Raw genomic sequence first — 6,000 nt, forward strand, 5'->3', positions numbered from 1 at the left:
GCTTGGTGGAGAGCCACACTCGTTGACCCACTTTGTAGTTCGGGGCCGGTGTCCTCCTACAGTCAGCTACGGTTTTGTAGGACCGTCCTTGGCGGAGCAGCATCTGGCGGGCTCGCTCCCAGGTCCTCCTACAGCGTCTCACCAAGGTCAATGCAGCTGGAACCGTGTATTCTGGGGCTATGGCAGGAAACAGAGATGGTTGGTAACCATGCACAATGTGAAAAGGCGCTAAAGCAGTGGATGCAGAGGGGAGAGAGCTGTGAGAGAACTCGACCCAAACCAGTTTCTGAGACCAGGATTGTAGCTCCTGTGGAGTGAGACATCGGAGCCCAGTCTCCAGGTCGTAGTTCAGCCTCTCGGTTTGTCCGTTGGTTTCAGGATGAAACCCAGATGACAGACTGACTGTAGCACCGATTAGACTGCAAAACTCTTTCCGAAATTGTGAAATGAATTGGGGGCCCCTATCCGACACCACATTCTTGGGAAAACCATGAAACTTGAATACATGGTAAATCATCAACTCAGCAGTGTCTTTAGCTGAGGGGAGTTTCAGAAGTGCAATGAAGTGTGCCATCTTAGAGAACCTGTCAACAACTGTGAGAATGGTGGTATTTCCTTTAGAGATGGTAATCCCATCACAAAGTCTATGGAGATGTCTGACCAAGGACGTGGTGTTATTGGCAGGGGTCGCAATTCCCCCGAAGGACGTTGACGAGAGGGCTTGTTAGCAGCACATACCTGGCAAGCATTGACAAAATTGATAACATCCCTCCTAACATTAGGCCACCAAAAGCGCTGTTCAACCACAGATTGCGTTTTGGCAATGCCTGGGTCACATACAGTCCGGTTAGTGTGAGCCCAGTGGATGACTCTTCACCTTAAGGTCGGGACCACATAAAGCCTGTCTTCAGGGCAATCTTCAGGGCTAAGAGTGTTATTCAGAGCGTCTTTTACCACAGTTTCAACGTCCCAAACAAAAGCAGAAATAAAACATGACTTGGGCAAAATAGTTTTAGGGTCGGACAAAGAATCTTCGTCGCAGAAAATACGTGACAAAGCATCTGTCATGTGTGTGTGTGTGTGTGTGTGTGTGTGTGTTCCGGGTTTTGTCTTCCCCCCCTGTTTCACACACACCTGCTCATGTGAGCATCTTCATCACCTGTGCCTCGTTCACCCTAATTACCCCTTGTATATAACCTCGTGTCTCATTTCCTCTCGTTGCCAGTTCGTTGTACCTTGTCGTCGCGTTCCAGCATTCCTTGTTTCCACGTCATAGATTCACAGTAAGACCTGACCCTGTTCCGATTATCGACCTTGTCTCTTTGCCTCATGTTTTTGGATACTGTTGCCTCTCTTGGATTGCCTGCCTGTGTACCGACCTATGCCCGTCTATTAAACCTCTCTTTTTGGAAACTGTCAATTTGTTTTGGAGTCGTGCATTTTTGGGTCCTATCCTCTGTTCCGTTCATGACAGCATCTGGCTTACCATTTTCAGGACCAGGTCGGTAGGATAACAGCAAATTAAATCTTGAGAAAAATAGAGCCCATCTAGCCTGCCTAGCATTTAATCTTTTAGCAGATTTAAGATACTCAAGGTTATTGTGATCGGTCCAAACTAAAAACGGAGTCTGTGCCACCTGCAGCCAGTGCCTCCACTCCACGAAAGCCACCTTGACCGCCAGCAGTTCACGGTCACCTATGTTTTCTCTTGGCTGGAGTCAGTTTTTTAGAGAGATAAGCACAAGGATGTAACTTACCATCCTTGAGACATTTCTGGGAGAGCACTGCTCCTATTCCGGCATCAGACACATTGACTTCTACAACAAACTGCTGGTTGGGGTCTGGCAAAGTGATGATGGGAGCGGAGGTAAACCTCGATTTCAGTTTCTGTAACGCTGACTGACAAACCGGGTTCCACACAAATGGTCTGTGTGGCGAGGTAAGATCATGCAAAGGCGAGGCTATATAACTGAAATTTTGAATGAATTTTCTGTAAAAATTTGCAAACCCTAAGAACCTTTCTACATCCTTGCGTGACGTGGGACTGGGCCAATTAATCACGGCATCGACTTTGCAAGGGTCCATTTTGACCTCACCTTGAGCCACCACGAAACCCAGAAAAGAAACAGACGCCTTGTGGAACTCGCATTTCTCAGCCTTGACATAAAGTTCATTCTGCAGTAACCGCTGCAACACAGAGCGGACATGAATAATGTGAGTCTCCTCATCTGGGGAGTATATCAAAATATCGTCCAAATAGGCAAAAACATACACATTCAACATGTCACGCAAGACCTCATTGACAAGGTTTTGGAAAACAGCTGGAGCGTTAAGTGAGTCCAAAAGGCATTATCAAATACTCATAATGTCCCGTTGATGTGTTGAATGCTGTTTTCCATTCATCCCCCTCCCTTATCCTGACTAGATGATACGCATTTCTTAAGTCCAGTTTGGTGAAAACCATGGCGCCCTCCAGGAACTCAAACGGCACTGGAGATGAGAGGAAGAGGGTACCTGTTTTTTACAGTTATCTCGTTGAGACCCCGATAATCAATACAGGGTCGCAGAGTCTTGTCCTTTTTGTCCACAAAGAAAAATCCTGCTCCCGCAGGGGATGAAGATGGGCAAATGATCACGGCTGCCAGTGAGTCTTCCACATACTCCTTCATAGCCTTGTGTTCCGGCCTTGTGTTCGGGCCCTGACCTCCCCCGTCGAGGTGTGGTTCCAGGCAGCAAGAGGCAGCAAGAGGGCGCAAAGCGCCACCCAAGCTCCAGCAGCAGTATGGCAGGGCAGCTCATGACACATTGCTTACGTAAACCTATTGATTTACAGTACGTCTGCACGAGGCAAAGGTTTTTGTGTTTGCATTGTTTTTACTTTAATTAATTTAAACTGGCAGGTGTTGCTTTTGAGGTTGTTTATCGGTAACGTGCTGCTCCTATAGTCAAATACGGATGCTAAGATGTTTATTGTCCATTCTAAACCCCTTCAGATTGAGTGCTAATTTTAATAAACCTGAACATTTTCATAGGCAAACAGCCTTAGAACAAAAAGCATCATTATGTGTCAGAGATGTTGCACTCATTCGGGGGCCCAGTAGCCCCCTCAGCTCTCGCAATGAATCACTCGAAACACAACTGTCACACACCAGGGAATTCTCACTTTGTGTGTGTGCATTCATTTGAACATACACAGCTTTAATTTGTGTGAGCATCTGTGTGAATGTGAAAATCCCCTCCCGCTCATTTCCCGTAACGTCGCTACTTGTGGTCTCTGGTGGTCATGAAGGGGAAAAAACCGAAGAGCATCTTGAGTGAAGGAGATTAAGGGGAACCACCAAACACCCCCTACGTGGTTTCCAGAAACTACACCTCGTCATAGGACATACATCTGTCATCTGGCCAATATGACACATGGACGAAGATCCCAAGCAGTAATGTTTGTACACATTGCCCCAGAATGTCACCAAACAACATTCAGAACACTTCCCTATTTTGGCTTCTATTATTGTTTGTATGAACTAGTACTACAACGTAGGATGGTGACTGTATGTGCAGACCAAATAGCAAACTATCACACACAACACAATATTTAGTCAGTTAACCATATTCAAAACAAGACTTGTGAAAGTGCTACATTTTCTCGCCATATTGTGGGTCTTACAATCACACACAGCACAGTTACTATTTACAGTAACTGACCATAGAGTTCAGAATCAGAATCAGAATCATCTTTATTTATAAATGTTTGCAATAACAACAGTCTTTCCTCCACACAAATCTTTTAATGACTCATTTTATCATCATAACATCATGATTTTTGGCCTGTTAAAAAAAAAAAATAGAGAACAAAACATTTTAACCTGATGTTGCACAAATTCAGAATATTGTCATTAAGTTTGAACGCAATTACTAGAAAAATAATTCGTTCATTACAGAAAATAGTTTTTATAAAAACGTATTAGAAACAAATAATAAAGTTGTAACAATATGAGAGTAAGTCAAGTGAAAATTCCAACACATATTTCCAGCAAAGCAGTTAATATATTGTTAGCTTAAATATTGTTTAATAAAAAATAATCAAACAAACTCAACAAAAGAGTCATCTTAACGCAAGTATATGTTTATGATTGTAATATTGCAGGTTTAACTATAACTTCTTATAAATGTATTTATTTTCATAAACCTAATGAAATGAAACCTTAACCACCTATCCCCAATTGCTTTAATGTTTTTGTGACAATATAATGCTTACATATGGGCCATGTTCATAAAGTGTTTGGGATAAGGACTCACCATTTTACCATTTTTGGAGGAGTGTCATTGCGTTCACATTTTTCATTTGAAAATCAAAAGTGAAATCCTTTGCTTAACATTTATATATGTACATTACTGTATATTGAAAAGCACATCTGCCTCACAGTTCTGAGGACCGTGGTTCAAATCCCGGCCCCGCCTGTGTGGAGTTTGCATGTTCTCCCCGTGCCTGGGTGGGTTTTCTCCGGGAACTCCGGTTTCCTCCCACGTTCCAGAAACATGCATGGTAGGTTAATTGAAGACTCTAAATTGCCTATTGGTGTGAATTATTATTATTTTTTTCTCAATGTGCCCTACAATTGGCTGGTGAACACTTCAGGGTGTACCCCGGCTCTCGTCTCCAGTCAGCTGGGATAGGCTCCAGCGCGCCCGTGACCCTAGTGAGGATAACCGGTACAGAAAATGGAGGGATGGATGTATATTGATGACAGAGATACAAGAACTCAGGGATAAGAATAAGCACCATCACCACCAGGTTAAAAAACAAGCTAAGCAATGAGGGACAGAAGAGTCAGGGGAGGCTAAAAAAAATATATGATGGAGGGATGTGAAGGTGAAAGGTGACAGAGACAGAACAAAAAGGAAAAGGAGAGACCAGCGAGGAGGGGGGAAGGGAGTGACTGGTAGAACAGCTGCTGCTTCGTTATAATTGTCTCAATTAGCTGATATGGCTACCATGGCAACAGTGTTTGAGTGGTTGCCATAGCACGATTGCAGAGTCTTCCCCGGTGGGGATTCATGGGTGCGGGAGCTTATGATGATGAAGAAGAAGAAGAAGATGATGATGATGATGATGACGATGATGATGATGGCGATGATAGCAATAGAAGATGCGTAAAAGGAGTAAAAGAAGGGAGAGATTAAAGGGCTGGAGGGATGAAGATACCGGCGAAGAACAGGAGAACATGAAGAAGAGTATGCTCACAGGGATGGTGAGATGACAGGACGACAAGATGGAACAAGTGGTCTATCAAACAGGAGTGAGAGAAAAGTGAATACAAATACAGTATGTACTGTAGGTAAAAGAGAGCCTTAAATATGGAGGAGGGGGTGGTGTAATGACAAAAAATGGTATCGCACCAACCACTTTGGCACATAGGCTACATACAATGAAAACAGAATTAAAACAACTGTTTTTTTGTCATCCATTATCTAATCCAATTCCAATCATGTATTTAAGTGCAGCAGCAGCAACCTGGATCAACAGAAATACTTTTTTTTGGTCACATCGGACGTTTTTGCAGCCGTTTATTGCTAGGCAGGATTCATGGGCCACCGTCGTTTGTGTCCCATATTGAGAAAAAAGTTGGAATATTACAGTATGTGAGATGAATCGTAATTTTAACAAACTTCTCACACAAATGAGACCACCAAGGACTTCCCCAGTTTCCGCTGTAATGCAAACAGTGATGTTTTGAGTAACTAGCAACCGTTTAACCTGTTACTATTTCCTGACAAAATATCCATTTTCTGAGCCGCTTATCCTCACAAGGGTCGCGGGAGTGCTGGAGCCTATCCCAGCTTTCAACGGGCAGGAGGGAGGGTACACCCTGAACTGGTTGCCAGCCAATTGCAGGGCACATATAAACAAACAACCATTCACACTCACATTCACACCTACGGGCAATTTAGAGTCTTCAATTAACCTACAATGCATGTTTTTTGGGATGTGGGAGGAAACCG

The sequence above is a fragment of the Phyllopteryx taeniolatus genome, chromosome 1, assembly GCF_024500385.1.
Source record: "Phyllopteryx taeniolatus isolate TA_2022b chromosome 1, UOR_Ptae_1.2, whole genome shotgun sequence".
In the NCBI taxonomy this organism is placed as follows: domain Eukaryota; kingdom Metazoa; phylum Chordata; class Actinopteri; order Syngnathiformes; family Syngnathidae; genus Phyllopteryx; species Phyllopteryx taeniolatus.